General features: G+C 32.3%; 2 long non-coding RNA genes across 2 annotated transcripts; both read right to left on the minus strand.

Moving 5' to 3' along the window:
* Positions 1–9,531: 9,531 nt before the first annotated feature.
* Positions 9,532–12,772, minus strand: LOC133200979 (uncharacterized). Its single transcript, XR_009723024.1, has 4 exons — positions 12,663–12,772; positions 12,055–12,153; positions 11,791–11,819; positions 9,532–9,635 (listed from the first exon to the last, which is right to left on the minus strand). It is a non-coding gene; the product is annotated as an uncharacterized LOC133200979 (long non-coding RNA).
* A 10,122-nt stretch (positions 12,773–22,894) lies between these two features.
* On the minus strand, positions 22,895–23,427 carry LOC133200879 (uncharacterized). Its single transcript, XR_009723009.1, has 3 exons — positions 23,352–23,427; positions 23,161–23,259; positions 22,895–22,922 (listed from the first exon to the last, which is right to left on the minus strand). It is a non-coding gene; the product is annotated as an uncharacterized LOC133200879 (long non-coding RNA).
* Between the last annotated feature and the right edge of the window lie 2,211 nt (positions 23,428–25,638).

The raw sequence follows: 25,638 nt of genomic DNA on the forward strand, positions 1-25,638 counted from the left end.
CGTTAACAAAACTTGACATTTTTTAAAATAGATTACAATAATTTTAATTTCGATTTGCAAATATAATCCAACCCAAATCAGATTTTTTTATATAGATTTATTTCAATTATCTCCGCATTGCGTGATTTATTTGAATAAAAAATCATATGAATTCTCTATGATTCATTGAAATAGTGCCATTCTGTGGGCAAACTATAGCAATTTCTAAATAAAATTATGCAATACCCTCGATCAGTAACAAATTAGCTGGCGGATTGCATGCTTTTTTAATGACACACATATTTTTAGTCGCGCAGACATTTAAGAAAATAATGCGCTAACGTAATATAACGACGTAATAAAAAAAAATATATGGTAGAAATTGAGCAAGAACACATACAATTTTTTGTATGAGTTGATTCACATTCATTGTGTTATATAAGACAAAATTTGTCTGCTTCATTTTAAAATTATGAGCATGGTTTTGAAATGCGTTTACAGGTGAAAGGTTCAATTTTACTATATATTTCAATGAAATGGCGTCATCTGTATTCACCAACATTGGTATATTTGAGATACATTTACAACATAATCACGCAGACGAATGTGAAAAAAATTCAGAAACAAAATTTTGGAACGAATGGACCCATTTGACAGATTTCAGTCCATGTTTTCAGAAAGACAGTAAACCCGCGAGCTACCTTTAACAAGCTATAATCAATCGAAGTGAACTCTGGGTAGCGAGTATATCCCCCTTGGTGTAAAATAAAATATGAAGTTACTTAATTTGGCGTTATTTGCTTTTTATCAAAGAGAAACTATGCATTGTGACGTCACGGAAATTTATCCCCGGCTTTGTAACCAATCAAAGCTCAGGTTACAAGCTACATAAGAAATAATTATCCTGATTCTAGTTATATCAAGGATTTTTGACAAGTATATCTTAAATATCTACTCATATAGCGTAACTCATAATCGCAAAGAAAATTGGAGGTCAGTGTGCATCTTATTTAGAAAAGTTACAGTTAATTTTATCTTTTTGCACTTAAATTTTGACTTTTAGGTCTATCATTTTCACCTCTGTCATATTTTACTAGATGTAATCATGGCAGAGAGTATATCTTTGTATCTATGTAATATATACAGTTCACAATCGTGACAATTTTATATTGGTTAACATATAGTAAAGTACCAAAGGGCGAACAAAACATATGACACACCTCTTCTTTGAAGATATCTTCAAAATTTTTACCAGGGCCTCATTGACAAGTCGGAAAACTATTTTCTTGTTAATAATTGCTTCCCCAAGCACGAATTGCTAGACAATTTGATTGAGTTTAAGAAGTGTCCCTAATCACTCCAGTACTAGCCCATTCAGTGGGCCACTTGAAAAACAACCAATGATTTCTGAAGAAGGCATCGTGACCTGAATCTGAAGTCCAGGTATTCTCAGTAAATAGACATGTAGTTGGAATTGTTCACCTGCTATACCCAGTCAATTTTGGGAAAGGGAACAACGCCCATCAAACGAATCCGTACACTCAAGTCCTATTTACCTTCAACTGAACCCCTGATAAAGTGATATGGTTTTAAAACATCTTGCATGTCATCATTAACATGCCTAGTGAAATCCCTATCCGAGAGAATGGAACGCAACAAAGTTCAGTAAACTTGCAAGAATCTGGAATTCCTCAAGGTTTCCCTTCTTTTTTGTCATTAATTGTTGATTAAATCCTTTAAACTACTAAGCTTTTTCAGATGGGATTCTTATTATCATTCCAACTAAGACTATTTCATAACCCAGAAGAGCTAAGGAAGTGAAGGCCACAATGTTTTATCACCAGCTAAGAGGACACCTAACTGCTCACAAACTCCTACAATGACAAAAGTTCATCACGTATGTTGCTACCTGCTACGCCAGCAAACAAAAAGTCATCTATATAGTGCACAACGGATTCCTGTCCAGACTGTACAGTATAGCTTCATTATCCACTCCAAACATGATGATTTATTTATTATTATTTTAGCCTTATTTCGGCGACCAAACATGATGAAAACTCATCAAAAAGACTACAAGACATTAAACACCCCAGGCATTTGTCAAAGAAAAAATATCATTTACTGTGAAATCACATACCTGCAGTTTTTTCGTGGGGTCAAATTTTCTCGGTTTGAAGAAAAAAGATTCGTTCGGGGGCATTTGATTTCGTGATTGGGGACGCGCTGAGTAGTTATGTATCTGACATTTTACATTTCGTGGTGGACATGAATTCGTGGGTCTCTTCATATCTTGAAAACAATGGAAATTAAACCCCCACGAAAATTAGTGATTTCACAGTATCCTAAAACAGAAAAGTTCAAAATCTGACGGGTGGACAGTAAGCAATCTAAAAGCAGACTTGAGGTCCATGTTACCAATCAAGACTCACTTACCCTATGAACTTAATAACCTAACAGCATCATCTATTGACCAGTAATTGTCTGAACTGTAAGATTGGTTAATAAATGAATTAACACTTGAATTGGCAGGATAAGATAAAGATGCCTCAACCTAGAATGAGCCATCCTTTTAGGTTCTAAGCCTGTTAGTGAAAGTCTTCGATTGGGAAGAAGTTTATAATGAAATGGGCATGCAAACTCTTTATCATGATTTTCTTTAATTTTTTTCTAGAATCTCAAGCACATTATCTCTAGCTGACTTTAAATTAGAGCCTACGATTCAACCATTGTAATTGAATTTAAGACCTACAGGAAACCCCTTTAGCACAATTTCTGATTTCTTCCTTTCATGAAAAAAATGTAAATAGGCAGCAAGAACTTCCATGTATATTGGGGGAAGGGGAACAGGGCTCTGAAGATCGATCGCGGTAAACTCGGGGAATCTGGCTGTGGACAGGTGGGGGTTGTCTTGAAGAAGGAGCCTTGTTTCTGTATGGTAAAGGGTATCTATGACCTGAAAAATAAATCCTTAGTAGTTGTTTAGTAGGAACACCATACACACAGTACTGATTGAAGTTGGCCACTACAACTCAAACACGTATGCAGATAATGGCACTGCTCCTTTTCTCAAAACTATAATTGTTAAAGTCATAGCATTTACGAAATCGGACCCCCCTCTCCCACCCCTTTGCACAGGACCAGTATCTGACGGTTCCATTGTCCAACATTTCTTTCAAGATCAACGATTCCTTACAAAGCACTGGGATTTCTTGCATTTCTTATTCGAAATTTCTCATCATAAAAGTTTCACCGTATACCTTCACACCTCTTAGCCCTGTCATACAGTGTTGATATAATTAAAAAAGCCAAAATATTTTATAAGGTATGTACGGAAGTTAATTAAGGACCTATCAAAAGAATATTTTTGATTTCGATATAACAAATTGTCGAATTTGTCGTAACGAATTTTCGTTAGATCTATAGCAATTTCTTTGAATTCGTTATAACGAATTTAATCTGTTGTAACAAATTTATTGAATTCGTTACAACGAATTCTAAACTTTGTTATAACGAATTAAATTCGTTTAAACGAATTCTAAAATTTGTTATAACGAATTAAATTCGTTTAATCAAATTCAAAAATCGGGGCTTGTTGAAAAAAATATATGAATTAGATATAACGATTTTTTCGAATTCGTTTTAACGAATTTAATTTGATATAACAAATTAAGGAATTCGTTTTAACGAATTTAATTCGTTTTAACTAGTTTTAGAATTCCTTATAACAAATTTAATTCGTTATAACGAACTCAACAAATTTATAATAACAGATTGAATTCGTTATAACGAATTCAAAGAAATTGTTATAACGAATTAAATTCGTTATTATTTATTCGACAATTCGTTATATCGAATTCAAAAATATTTTTGATAGGTCCTAAATGGGCTTCCGTAGGTATGCAATAACATATATTGAGGAGAAATTCAACTGCTGCACATTTGTAATCTTTACTGTAGCCTGTTTGGGTTCAATTACTCATCAGGCACTGTTTGGGTTTGTTAATCATCCATCAGGACCGGATTAGATAGTTATTGACTTAAATTGAATGTACTGTCCCTTAACATTTTTTTAATTGACTGATTCTGAAACATTTGCCCCCAAACTACCAGATATACTGACAATTTCATTACCTGCTGTATCACCACGATCAGAACGCTCAAGACTGACCTTTGCTGCATTGCTGGAGGGGGTTGTTATACTTGAAGTAAACGTATCCATGCATGCTGAAGTACTTGCTGAAATAGCAAAATTTTCATCTTATACAGGAACAGAGTTGTCGGGTCTTGAAAACTGCCAAGATGCGACACTGCTACCCCAATGCCGACCATTTATTTGATGCTGGTTGGTCTGCAGGTTGACGCTTGGCAGCAGGTTTTATACAGGTTTTTCCCCTTGGCATAAATGACTCTTAGTCTGATTTAGTCTGACTTAATCTGAAACTACTTTAATGTGTTTATCAAAAGCAATTACTTAGACTTTTTATTCAAAATAAGTATTGATTTTCATCGATAATTTAAAAGAAATACTGCAATTAGGTGCGAATAAAAATTATATATAAGCGAATAAAAATTATATATATATATATATATATATATATATATATATATATATATATATATATATATATATATATATATATATATATATATATATATATATATATATATATATATTCAGTGAATTAATTTAATAATTTCGCTATTATAAATATCTTTCTATTAAACCTAAATACTGAAATACAGAATATTCAGTTCGATCAACATTTAGTGTCTATTAAATATACGTAGGAGAAATGTCAATTAACTTCCGATAATAGATTAGTTTGCAGGGAGTGTATAAGATTACGTGCGTAATTGATAGGTCCACAATTGCTGCACCGCCATTGTAGCAGCGAAAGTAAGTTCTTTTCTTAAGTATGTTTTTCAAATATTTCCTTAAGTTATATTTTATTGATTATGAGAAGATTTTACTGCTTGTGTCAAGAGTAATTAATGAAATTACTTTTTGTTTTTCTTTTCTTTTTTTAAATATTGCTGATCTAGATTTATGAAAAAAGATGAAGATAACGCACAATGATCGATTTCAAAAAAAAAAAATAATCTAAAAACAATCAAATTCTGTGAACAGTGCTTAAAACATAGACCCCCGGAAATTCCAGAGGTGGGATCAGGTGCATAATAGGAGTAAGCATCTGAAATTATTGATTAGTGAATATATAGTAATATTGTATATTGTTGATTGTGCCGGTTATTATAAGCAGTTTTATATGTTTTAATCTTCGTATTCTGTATTAAACTTTTCCGTTTTTCTTTTCTTGATTTGCACCAAGGAGAGGAATTAAATCTTTCCTCAATGGTTTCCACTAAATTTTCCTACATTGCAGTTTTTGTGCTTCTATCATTCAGCTTGAAAGATTCATCGTCTCAAGGTAATATGCATTTTAGATTCTTTTTGAACATTCATTCGTATATTCAATGTGTTTGACATTAAAGAAATTTTTTCAGACTTTCTAAACAAATGCATTTTTTTTTTACAATTGGAGGTAGACAGTTTTACACAAAGGTTAAGGAAAATGCGTTGTTAAATAAAATGGCATTTAATGAGCTAACTTCCCTTTGAATTATAATGAATTTGATGTCCTAGAAAAAGCAACATAATGGAGCCTAAATGCTTTTAAGAAGGAAACTTCATAGAAAGAATACTTGTGCCAAGGCGCTTGAGGGGCAGTGAGGGAGGGGGGAATGAAGCCACTGAGCGCCTATATTTAGGAAAAAACGTCTCTCTAGATCTTCATATTAAATAGTTCAATCAGTTTATCGTTATTTTCCTTGGGTGTTCACGTGAGACTTTTGATAATTGAAGTAACCACTAATAATCATTGTATATAATATAATACAGCATTAAAAGATGACTAAATTAACATCCATAAATGATATTGCAGCATTTATAACCAGTAGCTACGTTAAGCCATTGAGAGATATTGGTTGGAAACACATCTTACTCAATTAAAACAAGTTATGAAATATCAATTCAAATTACAAAGTAATATTTTTTTCGAATATATTTTATAAGCAAGTTTTGCACCATTTATAATACAAAAAAATTAGTTTCTCAAATTAAGAAGAAATTTTCTGTCGAATTATTAAACATGTATCAAGAAAACAAAACATTTATAAATTTTGAACAAAAAATTAATTTAAATAAGATTCAATTTTTTTAGTATATGTTTACATTTATTACTTCTGTTATATTAAATCTTGTATTTAAGGACAGATGATAGGTTCCTCAATAATATATAATTTTTTCTATGATTTTGTCTTTGAAGTATTGCTACTTTAACATGTTTACTCACAAAAAATTGAGGTACCTTACCAGGCATTTGTGTAAGATATCAGAGGATGATGTTTCCTATAAAATCCTTTTGGAAAAAACTTAATTAGCCAATAACACATTTTTAAGTGTTTCAATTTTTTAAAGACAATTAGAAACCAGTTAAAAAATCAGAAGGTAATTAAAATTTTGAATATTTTCCACACAATACGAAGATATACGAAACAGATATTTCAGGAACGTATCGCCTGACCTTAATGTTATTTTACTACTGCAATACCTGTAAAGACTATGGTTAATTCGCTGATTTTACTACTTCGTATATATGTAAATCTTACGCAATATTTCAAAATCAAGTCTCACTCTCTAAAATAGATGAACAATGTGATAAACATAATTTTTTTTTCAAATTCAAAATTCTGTCAAAGGTAGCAAAAGAATGTGATGATGCTAAAATTGCTCATTTTCACTTGACTATTCTTGATAATGAAATCATTTTTCCGAAATATTTTACAGCGATCTATTTCTCGGATTTGTATTTGGAAGGTGACAGGAGTTTATCCCAAATATGGCTGATATTAAGTCGAGTGACCAAAAGGTACAGTAGTCAGTATTTTAACAATTAATTTATTTTTCAGTATTGTATCCATTATAAAGAATTGGCCTCGAGTTTGAAACGTCCACATTTTGGTACTAGTATTTGGAATTCTTTTTTTTCTAATTAAATCATGTCAAAACGCTTTTGTAATACTAAAATGTACAAACAAAATATGAAATCAAATTTATATGAGGATCATTTCGTAATTTATGTTCCAATTTCCATTTCCAGACATTCGATTCCGCTGTTTGTCAAACTTGTACAAGAACATGATGTGGGTGATGAAGATTTGGTCTTTGATGAGGATGATGAAATTTAATGAGATATTTATATTACAAACACTTGCTACGATGCAGGGTGTTTAATTACAATGATCATATAATTTGTTTTTATCTCGTTTAAGACTTTTTTGGCTTACTATTTCAAATAATTTCAAAATAAGAATTAAATATTTACACTTTGTTCAATAAATTGCCTACGATTAAGTGTTGTTAAATTAAAACAACAATTTATTTACAAATCATTGCTTTATCGTAATAGTAACAAATTTAATCCTGGGTATTTTCCCTCATCAAACTAATATAATATATAATTATAATATCAAACTAATATTTAAAATAAATATAAAATAAACCCTATATATATCAAGTGCTACGTCTTATCACTGATAAGCCCAGAACTTTTAAGCAACTTAATATCATCAAAAAAGAAAGAAAACCTCACAAATTCATGAACATATCGTGTTGTGTGCTTTGATCTGGGCACCTTCCATTTAGAAATACAAGAACCGATATCAACTTGTATATATTACAACTGTCTTTACCATAAACGGACCTGGGCACAGATTTGAAGTTATAGTATACTTACTTATACGTTGCTAGAGCATTTCACACAAAAATATTATAAAAGTGTGTTTAGAAATTTCTTTTACTGGAAATTATTTAAACTACGAATTTCGGTACGTGTTTGATTGACACAGCTCCTTACATTTAATAATAAATTTTATCCTTAATATTTAAGAATAGTGGAAAAACTAATGAAAACTATTAGAATTATAATTCAGAAATCTGAGTAGAGAGATGAGAAAGCAAAACCAACTCACCAGTATTATCAGTCCGTGCTCAGTGATGTGTGCAGAGTAATCAAATTGAACACATTTCGTATAATGTAAATATTAACAATAATATAGATCGTGCCCATGTTTACAAACACAGTTGTTTGACACCAGCTTACACCCATACCTCCCTTTCTAAGGAGGAAATTCTTCAAAGTCATATGTCCATTTTAGATATTTTTAATATTCCCAACAATCAAAATGAATTTGAATTACAATACCTTTACTGGATTCTGAACCTTTATAAAAATCCTTACAAACAAAGATACATAGCAGGTTCCAGTAAATGTTCTACCAAGCCTCTTTCTTTACTCCTCACTAAAATATTTACTGTAATGAAGGAGAAACTTCAGGAGTACTGTACAACAGTATATTCGAGAAGTGGTGTAAATCAGATGTGGATACTTAAAAACTCCGAAGAACTTTTGGAAAATGTGAAATCACAAAAGTTTGCTAAAATCAATAATATCAAAACGCACGACTTTCAACACTTTATACAACCATTCCCCACGATAAATTGAAGTCCAGGCTTTTTGACGTCATTGACAGCCGCTTTTTCAATAAAAATGGAACTCGTAAATCTACTTACTTTGTCACATTTACAAAATTATTTTGTTAAAAAGCACTCTGATTGTACTCACAAGTACTCTGAAGTTGATATTAAAGAGATGCTTGAGTTTCTGATTGACAACATCTATGCAGTTTTTAGAGAGCAGGTCTTCCAACAATCTGTTGGAATTCCCATGGGTAGCAATTGCATCCCCTAATTAGCAGACCTGTTTTTGTATCAATATGAAGCAGAATTTATTCAAAAAATTTATTCAAGAAAATACTTGCACTGGTGTGGCCTTCAACTCGACATTTCGATATATCGACGACGTATTATCAATTAACAATAGTTACTTTCATTCATATGTTGACTCGATATATCCCAGTGAGCTTGAAATAAAAGATACCACAGATTCTGACACATCTGTTTCATATTTAGATATTTTACTAGAAAAAGACGTTAATGGTAACCTAACAACAAAACTTTCTGATAACTTTTCAATCGTCAAATTTCCTTACTTATGCAACAATATACCCTTATCACCTGCATATGGGGCTTATGTCTCTCAGTTGATTTGATACACAAGAGTATGCTCTACGTATGAACAATTTCTAAAACGAGGCAAGCTATTGACACACAAGTAGATGAAACAAGGATATCAACATGCTGACCTTGTCAGCACATACAGCCTATCATTGAGTCAAATGCTGACTGACGTTTTTCATACTAATTGGTAGGCCATTATTTATACACTGAACTTTCTACAGATTTTTCCGGTTTTTTTTTCCAATCCTGACAAGGAGAACAAGGCGGATGTGATCCCACCTCTACATTTTGAGGTCCGTGTTTGCTCTGCTCTAAATTTGTATCGTTTCACTCGACTTTCGAGATGGAATACTGTTCGTTATCTTCATATTTCATTTTAAAAAATGCTAAAGAAAGAAAACATGCTTTAGACAGAATTTTCTGCATTTTATTGCATCAATAATGTTTATAAATATGAGTATCACATTCTGCATCCAAGGCTGAACGGCTCTCCAACTCTTCCGGAATGTAAATAAACCTGAAGTTAAGAATTCTTCAATTAATTTTTTCGCTCTGTACAAAACTCTCAAGGATCCCCATTCTACTCATTCATATTTTCCTTAACGCTTATGATTTTCAAAAGAAATCTAATTTATAATTAAAATGCTCACAATTTTAACCAACCTTGCGACAAAAAATTTGACAGCAATGGCCTGATAACTAGATTTTTTGTTTAAGGAATAATTGTCATTTATCCCCTTTAGAGATAATAATCTCGCTTATAAGAGTATCAGTGAACTTTAAAAAACATAAAAATACATGTAGTTCTTTAACGTTAAAATAAGAGGCCTATGGGCCACAACCCTCATCTGAGTCAAACATGGCTCTTTTGTTCTTCATCAGCAGATTTTTTCTATTATATATTCCTATGTAAAACTTTGATCACCCATTGTGGCTCCAACGTATCACCTGGGTCATGATTTGACCAAATTTGAATCTACACTATCTGAGGATGCTTCCATATCAATATGACTAATCATGGTTTCGCTGTACTTAAGAAGAGATGTTTTTCATATATATTCCTATGTAAAACTTTGGTCGCACATTGTAGCCCTATTCTACTCAGAGGGGTTATATTTGAACTTGAATCTACATTATCTCAGGATGCTGTAGTTGAGAAGATTTTTAAAGATTTTTTCCTATCTATTCCTATTTAAAACTTTGATCCCCCATTGTGGTCCCACCGTATCCCTGGGGTCATGATTTAGAAAAATATAAGTCTACACGACCTGAGGATGCTTCCATATCATTATGACCAATCATGGCTTTGCTGTTTTTGAGAAGAAAATTTCATAATTATATATATTCATACGTAAAAGTTCGACCCTCCACTGTGGCTTCACCCAATCCACGGGGTCATGGTCTGAACAAAAGTGAATCTACAGTACCCGAGGATGCTCCCCTATCAATATGCCCAATCATGGCTTTGCACTTCTTGAGAAAAAGACTTTTAAAGATTGTTTTGTCCTTTATGTATCTATGTAAAACTTTGATCCCACATTGTGATCCCAACCTACCCCCAATTGTCATGATTTGAATGAACTTGAATCTACACTACCTGAGGATTCTTTCATATCAATATGACTTATCATGGCATTGCTGTTCTTGAGAAGAAGATTTTTGCTATATATTCATATGTAAAACTTTGATCCTCCATTGTGGCCCCACTCAACCCTCAGGGGTAATGATTTAAACAAATTTGAATATGAAGTTGTTCTTGAGAAGAAAATTTTTCAAAAATACCACAAAATTTTCACTAATCCTTAATTGTCTCTCCTTAAAGGAGGGCGTGGCCCTACATTTGAACAAACTTGAATCCTCTTTACCCAAGGATGCTTTGTGGCAAGTTTAGGTGATATTGGCCCAGTGGTTCTTCAGAAGAAGTCAAAAATGTGAAAAGTCACAGACGGATGGGCGGACAGATGGACGAAAAAATGTGATTAGAAAAGCTTATTGAGCTGTCAGCTCAAATGAGCTAAAAAAGATTAAAAGAAAAAATATAAAATGCATCTATCTACTGGCTGTGAGTGGAATAGCTCTTTTATCAAACCGGCCGAGTGGAATACTTCCTTACAAGGGTTTATTGAAAGGACTATCCCACTCAAATCCAATGGATAAGAGTTTTATTATACTGATGTATATTATGAATTCTGAGTGTTGGATAGAACAATTTATACCCCGGGTATAGCTTCGAGGAACTCTTCAGTGTTGGAGGAGGATCTCTTCAGTGTTGGAGAAATCAAAGGAAATCAAAATTTGCGTCAAAAAATGAACGAAAATTTTCGAAGGGATGGATAGTACAACTTGTACCCCGGGTATAGCTTTGCTGTAGAAGAATTTTTTCAGACTCTAAAAAATTATCTTCTTAACTTTATATATGAAACATTTTAACAGAATTATAGTAAATTTAACTATCGCCAGGTTAAGATCTATTTTGCTTAAACAGATTAGAGTAGATTTCACTTACCAGGTAACAATTCATATCATGCAGATTAAATTTCACTTACCTGACAACAATTCATATCAGGTAGATTGAATTTTACTTACCTGGTAACAATTCACACCAGGTAGGTATATTAAATTTCGCACTTACCAGGTAACAATCCATATAAGGTAGCTTAAATTTCACTTACCAGATAACAATTACAGGTGCTACCTCCCGCTGAAATTGAAATTGATAACATATCATACATTACACTAACCTTTTTTTGGAGTGGGTGGGTGGATATTCATGTAAAGTTAGATGACAAAACTATTTCATGTTGGATTTCGTTATAAAAAAGATAAGTGGAATATTTAATAAAAACGTTTTACTTATAATAAAGAATCATAAATCACAAAAGAAGCTGTCTATTGTAAAAGAAATAAACAAGAGAAAGAGTTAACCGAATACATACTATTGAGATATATTTAGACCGTATCCAAGTTTATCGCTGTGTCTAGAAGCCATATAGTCCATTAGTAACAAATCCGCCATAATATTTCTAGGCTTTCGGCTGAAATGTAAAAATAAACCTCTGTCCAATCCGGAGTCTTAATTTTATGTCCTTCTGTCTGTTAATACAATTTAAATTTTTATGACATTGTTGAGGATCAAATTTTATTAACAGATATAAGAAGAATATAACGAATAACAAGAAGGATACTAGATATGATATTTTACACATATATACATTTTTGGGAAAGCATTTTCACAAGAAAAGTATTTTTTATGACATTGTGACCTTAATCTTAACTTTGATCTCATAGATCCTGAATATGTACACTATGTAGTTAATCATTTATGTTTAGCGGCTTTTTTATTCAATATTTCGCGGATACTTCTTGCTTAGAGAAACTTATGAAACTTGAAATTTCCTATATATGTCTCTTGGATCTTTTGATTTAATGATTCAGTTTATCCCACATTGGGTCATTTCTGTTTATTAACATTTGCATTAGGTTTGAAAATAGAAAAAAAACATAGGTTATACAAAATTGCATTTTTTCTATTAATATTGATTACCTTCTGATCAAATTGGTTTCCTGGCTCATTGCAGCAATTTCCAAAAGGAAACTTGATAAGAACACAAAAAGGGCCAGAGTTAATGCGATATTTTTACACTGGAACATAGTGCTTGCCTGAAAAATAAGTAATATTTCGGTAATGAAATTTGAAGAGTTTGAAATGCAATCAAGCTCAGAATCCAAAAACAGGAGGCCCACAACGCTCACCTGATTCACAGGTCCTGCTGTTCTACGGCAGCAGATTTTTCCCAATATACTCCATTAAAAAACCCTCACTTCCCCGGGGGTCACGATTTGAACAAACTTGAATCTACACTATCTTTGGGTGTTTCCTTATAAATATGTAGAAAATGGTTTTGCTGTTCTAAAGAAGAAGACGTTTTTCCATATATTCCTAGATCGCCGAATGTTGCCTCGATCTGGGCTTTGAATCTAAACTACCTGAGGTTACTTCCAAATAAATATAATTAATCATGGTATTCCTGTTCCTCAGAATTTTTTTTCTCCCTATATATCCCTATTTTAAACTTTGATCGCCTAATGTGGCCTCACCCTAGCCCCGGACGGGGGAGGGGGTCATAATTTGGACTTGAAAATAAACTGAGGATGCATCCTTATAAATATGATTAATTATGGTGTTGCTGTTCTTGAGAAGAAGATTTTTCAGGATTGTTTCCTGTACATTCCTATGTAAAACTTTTCTCGCCCATTGTGGCCCCGCATTAGCCTCGGAGGTCATTTAAATGAAATCTTTTCCTTGAAAAAGGGCGTGGCACTTCATGGAAACAAACTTTAATCTTCTTCACCCAAAGATGTGGCAAGTTTGGTTGAAAAAATGGCCAAGTGGTTCTGGAGAGGAAGTCAAAGGTTCCTAAACAACCCCCTTTTTATTTTCAATATTGCATTTACTGATCCAAATTCTTAGAAAATACCAGACTGCTCTAGAGGGCATAACTGACCAATCCAGTTTCTGCTGAATATGGCTTTAAATCGTCCATAAACGTCATGTCATGTACAACAATGACCATACATTTTAAATTGCATCAGTTTAGCTAAACTAAGAACATAATACAGTAAGGAAAATGATCAAGGTATTAAAAAAGTTACTGTGAAAGAGCCATTTTCTTAAATGGCCCCTCAAATCCCTCATTCAATTTTCGTTTTTTTTTTTTGTTTTTTTTTTTTCAAAATCTTTTTTTTTTTTTTGGCTGAAAATAGATTGGAAATAGACGTCCTCGGTAGTCTGAATTATACCGTCCCTCTCCCAAATATTGGAAAGAAAATGAAGTGCTTGGATACTTTTTTTTAAAATGGTCAGTAACCTTCCTTTTCAAATGTTTATAACTCGATCTCTCAGGTACGTAAGTGATGCAGTGATAAAAGTGTTATATTTTTTTCTTTTGATTGATTTGAGGACAAAATCAATTAGCCTATCATTTTTATTTATTAAATTTTTTGACTCGAAAAAAAAAAAAAAAATTGTAATTTCTTTCGTTTTTTTTTGCATCTTCATTATGTTTGTTTTAACAATGCTCAAACAATGATTAAACTTAGTAGCTATACCTTTTATATTGAATTAGAAAAAAAATGTTCTTAAATGGCGTATTTATGATCACAGGTATTAAGATGATTATCAAGTATTATTAAATGAGTATGAAGATTAAGATGAAGGGTAGATGTGCTTAGATTGCTGTCATGGGAATAAAATAATTATCAAGTTCTTTATACTGGTACTCAACTTTCCTTTTCGCCACTGAAGTCCATCTTCTATTTGATGATTTGATTAAATTATCTTGATACTTAAGAATGATATCTTAATTAATAATAAGCAAAGAAAAAAAATAAAGAAAATAGGCAACATACTTACGTTACTCCTTCTGAATCCGATCTGAAAAATGTTGAGAACAAAATCATATTTATACAATACAGTAAAGCCTTATATGTTTGGAAGCAACAGGGGTACTTCCGCAGTAGATGTGTAATAATATGTCTCATTGCTCATTTGTCTGGGAAATAAGTAATTTTGACATGCCACTGGTCAAAGCAATCGTAAATTACACTGGATATTTCGTTATATTATTACATTTTTTGTCCACGAAATTGCAAAAAATATGAATGAGTATCTTTCGATATTAAATTTAGTACATATGATACTACTACCTCAGGGTTGTTTCATTTTAGATTGCTCCACTCCCCCACGCTCTACCTCTTATGAAACAAATACTCAAACCCTTTACAGGAAATTGTTGTTTTCGTAAATAATTATTTACAACAATAAATTTTCCTTTATCAAATGCCAAACGGGTAGGGACTGAACACTTCGTGTGCAATATTGTAGATAGTTGTTCAGAAATATTCTCTTGCAAAAAACTTATGATCCTCAAAGAATAAATCACATTTAAGTTCACTGAAGTAAAAAAAGTCAAGACACTACTTTGCCAAATTAAATATATTTGCAACATCCTAGGTTCTGATTTCATATCAACAAATGGGATAATATTTTAAAAGTAAATTTGTTCCAATTATGTGGAAGTTCAGTATACGTGCAATATCTTTCTTGTAGATTTAAATAATAAGTAAGAATACATGACCAGTTATAAGTACTGAAAAATAAGCATGACGGTTAAAGAATGTATGAATTAACTGATATCAAAAACTTAAGTTTCTAAACACGATGTATGAACGCTTCTAAAAATTCAATATGAAAACAAGATAATAAAAACAAACCTGGAGATAGTTAGCGACAGTTATATTGAATGTCAATTAAAAACATCAAATTTACAATTTTACAAATGATTCTTCATATATAATGCACACATTTTGAGATAAATCAACCAAGTAGGTGTAAGTACAATGTCCAATGATTTCAACTAAAAAATCAAGCTTATCTTCTAGAATATTTTTTTTTCATGTTCTGTCTGTGTGTGTGTTTCTCATCATAATGATTTATGTAAACATATTTGCTTTATTCATTACCCCAATTTAAAACGCTTCCCCATGACAAAAATAAATAAAATAGGCCAGGTGCAAATACACTGTTGATATTTTCCCCCAGAAAATAATGACAAGTTGCTGTAATACATGGACAACAGGCATGTGTTTCTGACAAAAAAATCTGTTATATATGTGACGTAAATAAAATTCTTTTATCTTGAATCTTGTAATTTTTCAATATAATTTAACGTAATGAAAAAGGTGAAAATAACGAAGTGATCGATCAAAAAAAAAAATCTATAAAACAATTCAATTCTGTAAAAAGTGCATTAAATACGGACCCTTGGAAATTCCAGAGATAGGATCAGGTGCCTAGGAGGAGTAAGCATTCTCTGTTGACCGGTCACACCCGCCGTGAGCCCTATGTATTGATCTGGTAGACGGAACATTATGTAGTCAAATTCAGTATAAAAACAAAGGCCTGACAATTGGTGTGAAAAAAGTCAGTCAAAATACGACCCATTCAGATATATCTGAATGTCGAGTTGAAGGCCACAAAAAGTGTTTTCTTCTTTTGTAGAAGTTTTTAAATAAATTCTGATTCATAGGAATATAAAAACAGGTCGTTTAATAAAGAAGCACAATTAGTGCCCTTCGGAATTCCAACAGTTAGTTGGAAGACCTGGTCTCCGAAGACTACATAAATGTTGTCAAAGAGGAATGCCAGCACCCACTATTGTGAGGAATGGTTGTATAAAGTGTAGAAAACTCGTACGTTCTGATGTTACTGACTTTTGAAAAATATAATTACTGAAACTGTAATATATAAAACTGGTTATCAATTAAACTTGATCAAGGCATCTGATACAGCAGCGTTGTTCTCCTTGCCTTTACAGGGAAAATATTTCTTTTCCGCCGAAGACAGCAAATGATACCAGGCTCATAGGAACGGGGAGGGAATGATGATTTTGCCAGTTAAGACTTACTTTATAAAAAGAAAGCCAATCTACAGTACTAGTTGTGTCCCCTCAATAGTTTTGCCAGTAAAAACTAAAGAATTGAAATGTAAGCTAATTTAACAGTCGTACCCCTTCATGAGACGTTAAATGACCTTTCTTTTTTGCTTATCAAGAATTTCAGTTATCCCCCTACTGAAATGCCTCCTACGAGTCGTGTTGCACAAAGCTGATACCGGAAGTCTTATCTTTTAAAGCCTGATCTTCGAATTGAATTAAAGCTGTGAAGCCAGATGAAATTTTCCTTGTTTGAAATGCTTGCACCAAAGAAGCCAGGATCTTAATTTGTAAATATTATTTTACCATCTATATACATAACAATAGAATGATACTTTTTATTTACAATTAAGAGTCGAGTAAATGAGCGAAGACGTTGATTTTGGATTCCCAAAAAACAAATAAATACAATGTACAGAATATTAGTGTTTTCAATGTTGGGCAAGTTCTTCTTCGAGGAGTGCGAATTTTCCTAAGGGCAAATTGTCCTAGAAGCGAACTGTATCGCATTCTGGGGCATGTGCATTCTTTTTTCTCCATAGCATCCGGTTTAACCTCACTTATATATATTTTCAGCGTGGACCTCAAGGTCCTCGCTAAGAGAAAAACAATATTAATAATTTTTTAATCAATTAATATTTATTTCACATCACAGATTCTTTCTTCATGCAATATTTAGACAATTACAGAAAAGTGTGAATTTCAATCAATGTCTAGTTGATATATTTCACACATCTTCTTTTTATTAACATTTTTAATAATGAATTGCAGCAAAAATATGTGTAAACACCTGTAATGACTAACTTAAGTTAAAATTTTTTTACCCCCTTAACAGGTGTAGGAAAGAGAACGTATTTTCACATATATCTTTATTTCCGGTGCACAATATACTGGGAACTTTTTTATTGACAGGTTGAAAGTTTGACAATTTGAATAACGAACTTTGACACTTGAAACTTTTAAAAGTCAACAAGTATTTTTTTTTTAATCTGATTGGAAATTTGACGAATACAAACACTGATAATTATTAGTCTTACGTTAATTTCTTTTGTTTCCAGGTGGTCAACTTTTCCACTTTACGGTATTTCAAAAAGAATTTTTCAAATTCAATGAAGCTGTTCCCTTTAAAAGGGCGTCCTGGTGATCGAAATATAGTAGATGAGGTCTTACAGTGAATCATTAAAGATATGCTGATGCTTAAATTTATTTTCAAAGAAAGGTAAAGATGAATAGGAAATAAAGAAGGAAATCGAATTCCTATTGCGAGTATGAAACATCCCTGGTGAAATGAATGCAATTCAGAAACCATTTTATTGTGTTAGGACAACAAAAGAAACTTTTTAAATCACCCTTTTTTCAGGGTGTTTTTTCAATAGATTTTTACTCACTAATTACGAAAATCTTTTGATATATCTCTTTTTTTCCCAATGAAAATGGCATGATTTGAATCCATTTTCAATTTGCTCCGAAATATAAGATTAAAAATGTTAAATTAATTGTCAAATTAAATGATATCGTTCAGGAATCTGGATGAATTAGACTATCTAAAATGGAAATACAGTACTGACCTTTGATTATAGTACAGGGTAGAAAGTCCTGTTAGCTATTAATGTATATTTGCCGTTTCTTTGATTGTTTGATCTACGAATTTCAAGTTCAAGTCTAATATGAATCAATGATCATGAATTAACAACATGCTAGGGAAATTATATTGAGACAAATCAGAGAAACCAGAGAATTAATCTAAGGAAAGAAACACTGTTATATATTTATTATTCATTGCATGTTATTTCATCAAGTTACATGTACCTCGAACATGAACTCCTGAAATCCTTAATTTGATTGAATTTGACTAAAAGGTTCAATTTATTGGCAAAGACCCGAGTTTTTGGGAAGACACAGACTTTTTCTATTCTGGTGGCAATTTCTCAAATATTGACTTAAGTTTTTTTTTATATCACGAAAATTAAGCCTTATTTAGGTTAATATTAAGGATATGCAATTACTTTTATCGCTTAAGATGGAAAACACTATGTACTGTGAGCGAAATATTATCTCGTTCACATAACTATCTAATTTGCACGAGTTTTTTTTTGCGTCTTATATCTATCTATCTATCTATCTATCTATCTATCTATCTTTCTCTCTGTCTCTCTGTCTCTCTCTGTCTCTCTGTCTCTCTTTATATATATATATATATATATATATATATATATATATATATATATATATATATATATATATATATATATATATATATATATATATATATATATATATATATATAAATATAAATATAGCTCAAAACACTTTTTAACCTAACTTAACTTTATGAACATATTAAATTACATTTTGGAAATACATTACTTCTAAACTAAGACTTCAACAAAAGATTTGATGAATTTTTTAAACGAATCATAGTTTTTGCATTCATGATTTAGCTTCTAGTATTTAGTTTCTCGCTCTTATTCCATTATATATACATCGTTAACACTGCTAGGTATGCTATGAATTAAGTTTACACAGAAAAGTTTTGGAACTGAGTAGCATTTCTCTCTGGGTGTCCTACAAGTATCTATTTTAGTGGTTGGCATGTTTTGACCATGTATGTTCTTTAATTGGCCAAAAATGTTTAAACTGGGTTTGAATCGGTAACGTTTCCCGATCACAGACGCGTACAAACTTCATTTAGTTTGAGAAAGATCGTGTACTAAGAAGGAGATACTTAAAGCTTTCAGTATTAAGTATTTCTCAGAAATAGGTTTGTACCTAGTTATTAGTGTTAGAAATTTTGACTTGGTGATTTGTATTATCACCGTTTCATAACTCAAAAATTAAACACACGGAAGAACCTTTCTCAAATAATATCAGCAATTTGATAAATATGTGGAAGAAACTCGAGCGAGAATTGTTCTCAATGCCGAAAAAGTTCTATAAAAACCTAATTCATAGCATGCCTGGTTCCATTAAAGCTGTTATTCGTGTAAATTGGGTAACAACTACTTATTAGAAGGTAGAGAATCAAACAAACATATGAAAAAATCTCATAAAATTCAAACCATATTTCTTTTTTTTCTTTTCATCTTTGTTAAGAAGGTATTCATGTTTTTATTCAAAATGTTCATTTAATTTGTTCAAAAGAGCATGTTAGGTCAAAAGTTTTTGGAGCTGTTATACTGTTCAAACTAAATACATTCTCATATTTGCATGTTATTATGTCGTATGTGCAAGATATTTTCCCATCCGAGTTGGATATTACCTTGCTAGCAAGACGTCATCTGGCTCCGGGGTCATAAAACTTAGATGAGCTCACTTTTGATCCCAGTCTCACTTTTCCACCAATAATTCCTTTTGTAAAAGTGAGACTGAGATCAAAGGTGAGCTCGTCTAAGTTTTATGACCCTGGAACCTGGTTGTACGAGAAAATATGTTATTCTAGACGGGTATGTTTAGTCTGCACCCACCAGATATTCTGACTTGCATATACACTGTACTTTGTCGTCATAGTAAGCTATCTGACGTGAAATTTAGCGATAACGATTTCTTAATATTTATACTTAGAATATGTCACTCGTGATATCAGTAATATCAAGGATTTTTTTAGAAGTATATCTTAGATATCTACTTATATGGCAGGACTCAAATCGCAAAGAAAATTGGGGATCAGTGTACATGTTACTGAGCTAGGGTACAATTAACTTGACCTTTTTGAACTTTAAATTGTAACCCTTAAGGTTAATCACTTTAACATTTATCATATGTTACCAAAAGTAATCATTGCAATAAATATAATCTTATTTCATGTAAAATAGTTTAAATAATATTATTGCACTAAAAAATATCATATCTAGGGTATCGTATCAAAATCTAAACTGGCAATAAAATATTTTCTTGTATCAAGCTTTTCATGACTTTAGTACTGATCGGTTGAAAGAAATACATGGAGCTAACGAACAGTATTCAAGCTCAAAAGTCCATTAAACAATACAAATTTTGAAGCAGAGCAAACACGGACCTCTAAAATATTACAGATGGGATCAGGTGCCATGGAGGAGTGAGCATCCCCTGCCGACCGGTCACACCCGCCGTGTGCTCTTGTCATGATCGGGAAATAACTGGAAAATCCATCAACAATTCAGTGTGTAAATAATGACCTAACGATAAGTATGAAAAACGTAAGTCAGCATTTGACTCAGTGATGAAATATATGGAGATAACGAACAATATTCAAGCTCAAAAGTTCATTAAACATTACAAAAGAGGTGCAGAGCAAACACGGACCTCCAAAACATCAGAGGTGGGATCAGGTGAATGGAGGAGTGATCATCCCCTGCCGACCGGTCACACCTGCCGTGTGCTCCTTGTCATGATCGGGACATAACGGAAAAATCCGTCTACAATTCAGTGTGTAAATAATGGCCTAACAATTAGTATGAAAAACGTCAGTCAGCATTTGACTCAATGGTAAATTGTTTTTGCTGACAAGGTCATTGTAGCGACCATAGAACTTACGAAATTATGACTTTAAACAAGACTGCTGATATTCTTGTTTCATCAACTTGTTTGTCAATAATTTACCTCGTTTTAGAAATTGTACATACTTAGAGCATGCTTTTGCGTATCGAATCAACTGAGAGATATAAACCCCGTATGCAGGTGATGAAGGTATATTGCTGCATAAGTAAGGGAAGTTGATGATTGAAAAATTAAACTCATCACGTTTATCGTAAATCTTTGTTGTTAGATTACCATTAACGTCTTTTTCAAGTTAAATATCCAAATATGAAACAGATGTGTCAGACTCTGTAGTTATTTCAAGCTCACCGGGATATATCGTATCGACATGAGAATGGAAATAACAATTGTTAATTGACAATATGTCGTCGATATATCTAAATGTCGAGTTGAAATATCCAAATATGAAACAGATGTGTCAGACGCTGTGGTATCTCTTATTTCAAGCACACCGGGATATATTGTATCGACATAAGAATGGAAATAACCATTGTTAATTGACAATACGTCGTCGATATATCTAAATGTCCAGTTGAAGGCCACAGCAAGTGTTTTCTTCTTTTCACGTAAAAGATTTTGAACAAAATCTGCTTCATATGAATACAAAAATAGGTCTGCTAATAACGGGGCGCAATTGGTACCCATGGGAATTCCAATAGATTGTTGGAAGACCTGGTCTCCAAAAACTACATAGATATTGTCAATCAGAAACTCAAGCATCTTTTTAATATCAACTTCAAAGTACTTGTGTGTACAATCAGAATGTTTTTTAACAAAATAATTTTGCAAATGACCAATGACAAGGTAAGTAAATTTACGAGTTCCATTTTTGTTGAAAAAGCAGCTGTCAAAGATATAAAAAAACTTGAACTTTAATTTATCGTGGGGAATATCGTGTAATTTAAAATAATGAAAGAAAAAGTTTGAGGCCAGTGATGTAAATTTGGAGATATTGGTCAAAATATGCAATTTTCGGGCGAAAAACATAGTAAATTTTGTTTAGACTTAAATTTACATCTACGTAGAATTATTTTTATCAATTCGAAGGAATTTGACCCTTTTACATTTGGCCTTGACATAAGATATAACTTTATATTATTGGCAACAACAGGGTATGGTTTCATTTCAAGTCATCTAAGGTTTCAGAGTTACAGCCCGGATGGAATTTCATTGCCTGATCTTGTATCTTCAAATAGGACCTTAACTTAGATCATGACAAATCTTACAGGCAAATCATATGAAACCTTAAAACCATTCCAAAAACGTTTTGAGGCCGATGGGATGGGCAGAATTTTGTGATAGACAGACGGACAAAGAGAAAACTATGTCAAAGTTAAAAGTCCACTTGTTACCTCATAGATACTTTGTATATGTTCTGTATCCTTTAAGAGATTGTATAAGACAGACTTTTGCATCAGCACGTTAGAATTAAATACACAAGTGGAGAGAGACTAAAATATGACATTTGGGATTTTATTACATCATCATTTACAGTATTAGAAATATCACATTCGCATCGTTTGGAAGGTGTCACCTTCGAAGTCTCCCAGATTGCAAGTGAATCTAAAACAGAAGAGAACCAAACATAGTTTCAATACTTCATCAAAAATTTTAATATTTCGAGAAAAATAAAATTCAGCAAAAATAGAATTTTTCAATGTAAATCTTTTTTATTACTAAAAATAAGTTAATTACATATTTTTTTTTTAACTTAAAGTTACATAATTAAATATGTAGTGGTATCAAACATAAAAGAGATTTTACTTACCAGTAAACCTTGATTTTGCTATCTACCGCTGAAATCAAATGTAAACATTACTATCGATATTTTCATTTACCGAGGATTTTTCTGAAACAAAAAATGCGAAAACTTCTTTGAAAATGCTAATTTTCACTTTTTTCCCAACAGGAGATTAAATTCTTATCATTACTTTTTAAAGACTAAGTTCTATTTACTAGGAAATACGATGAGTCTACATGAAGTGGTTAAACTTGTAAATTGTTAAAGTAAGACTCAAGAAATAAAATACGTACTAGTGTGATATATTAAGGCCGTATCCTAATTTATCGGTGTGTCTGGAGGCCAAATAGTCCATCAGCAACAATTCTGCCATAATATGTCTAGATTTCCGGCTGAAATTATAAAAAAAAATTACTTTGCTTAATGATGAATATTGTACTATACAGCTCATTTGAGAAGAGAAATTAAACTTTAAATGGTGTACCTTCTCAGCAAAATTGTTTCAACCTCCTTTGCAGAAACGTCCTTGACAAAAACTAAGAAAAATACACTAAAGGCGAGGGTAAATGCAACATTCTTGCACTGCAACATCGTCTTTGTCTGAAAATTAATGACAATATTGGTGTGTAATTGATAATTGATAATATTTATATTAATTTATTTAAAATGGTTTTTCAATACATGTATTTTTCCAAAATTCTGATCAGACTTCAAGTGACTTAAAAAAAATATTTCATTCAGTTATAGACCAGGCAATATTTATTACCGGTGCAAAGTATGAAGGGACATGTATTTTGGGGGCATGCATTAAGATGGGACAATTTTTTTTTACAACAGTAATGTAAATGGGACATTCATATTTTTCCTCTAAATATATGTAACAAAACTTATCACTGCAAACGCATTACTAAAAATACGCTAGTAAGTAATGGCATGTAAGTATGTAACTATGGGACCTAATATTGATTTTTGATTATAAGGAAGCAAGGGACACTTAATTCTCATTTATGAATAGTAATTTATAACCCTGAACAAAATCCCCCTGTAATTTTTTAAACAATGTGGACCTGGCCTTTAGTGTGAAACTTCTCCTGCCCTTTTACATGTCAGATTATCTTAAAAATTGATATATCAATTCAGTTTTCATAAGTATATGTTATTACAAACAGAATACCCTATCTAATTTGCCATATGTAATTCAAAAATGTAAAAAGCTAGAGTCATTTAAGAGATCAAACGAATATTGATTGACTAGCCGAACATATTGTTGGATTTTTTTAAAAAATAATAATTCAAGTCTTCTTCAATCCCAGTAGTATTAAAATTCCTTGGTCATTTTCAAATACAGAGTCATGTAATGTGGCTCATTTGCTTCATATAACTTAGCTTGTCTACTTTTTTTAGGTTGCTTGTAATCCAAATTTACATCTAAAGAATTCCAAAAGCAATTAGTTATGAAAAGGAAAATACCAAATTTCCCCAAGTTAAGAGAATCTATACCATACAAGTGGTAGGAATCTACCAAACAATTCTGGATGCCTTGTGCTGAATAAATGGGAAGTTATATGATATGCATGTATGATATAAAGAATTTTTATATATCTAAAAAAATCGTTAGCACCGATGATAAATATTGATTGGTCCCTTAAAAATGATTGGCATTTATTTACTATGTCATAAACGATATTTTACGAATTTTATTTATTTATTTTTTGGATTGTTTTAATTTTTGTACCGAGATTTTATTTTGCTGCTATACCCTTTTAAATGTTGAATAAAAGAAAATTTTAAAGGAAAAGTTTCTTCTTGTTTTTTATCGAATGTGATGATGTATATAATGTATTTCCCATTTTTTCAAGAGAAAGGACATAACAAGAAACTGATTTTTAGTTTGTGTTTTTTTTTTTTTGGAAAGTTATACAAAAATGCTTAACAGATTAAAATTCAAATTTCTAAGTAAACTACTTCATTTGCCCCTTCCCTATCCAAATTATAAAAGTTGTATATTTGATAAATAATTATATAAGTATAACACACACACACACACACACCCTCTCACCCTCCCTCACACACACCCTCACACACACACACACCCCCTCACACACACCCCCTCACACACACACACACACACACACACACACACACACACACACACACCCTCACATGCATCACCGACCATTCGAGGACTATGACACCCCACATTCCTTCGAGGACTATACTTTCTAATTGAGATATTTTTTCAAGATTTGGTATATTTATAAGGTTTGGCACTAGATACACGATGGGGGGTTGCATTATGTTGTATTTTGAAAATTAAAGCATGATTTTTTCACTATGCTTTAGAGGACGTTGTGTTAACGTAAGAGGACGTTGTGTTAACGTGAGAGGACGGTGTGTTAACCTTGCGAGGACGGTGTGTTAGCCGTGAGAGGACGGTGTGTTAACCTTGCGAGGACGGTGTGTTAGCCGTGAGAGGACGGTGTGTTAACCTTGCGAGGACGGTGTGTTAAGCTTGAGAGGACGGTGTGTTAACCGTGAGAGGACGATGTGTTAAGCTTGAGAGGACGCTGTGTTAACCTTGCGAGGACGATGTGTTATCCGATAGAGGACGTTTTGCTTATGCCCCACAAAAGACATGTAAACAAAGTTAGGAAACACATTTTTTGTTTTCAATCATTCTTACGGTGCGCTGTAAGAACGTGCGCCATGTGTGTTGACAATAAGGGTCATCATTCGTCATACACAGGCCGGGGGGGGGGGGGGGGGGTTGA

Source organism: Saccostrea echinata, unplaced genomic scaffold (assembly GCF_033153115.1).
Source record: "Saccostrea echinata isolate AGI-Se365-2 ecotype Australia unplaced genomic scaffold, CSIRO_AGI_Sech_v1 ptg000041l, whole genome shotgun sequence".
Lineage (NCBI taxonomy): Eukaryota > Metazoa > Mollusca > Bivalvia > Ostreida > Ostreidae > Saccostrea > Saccostrea echinata.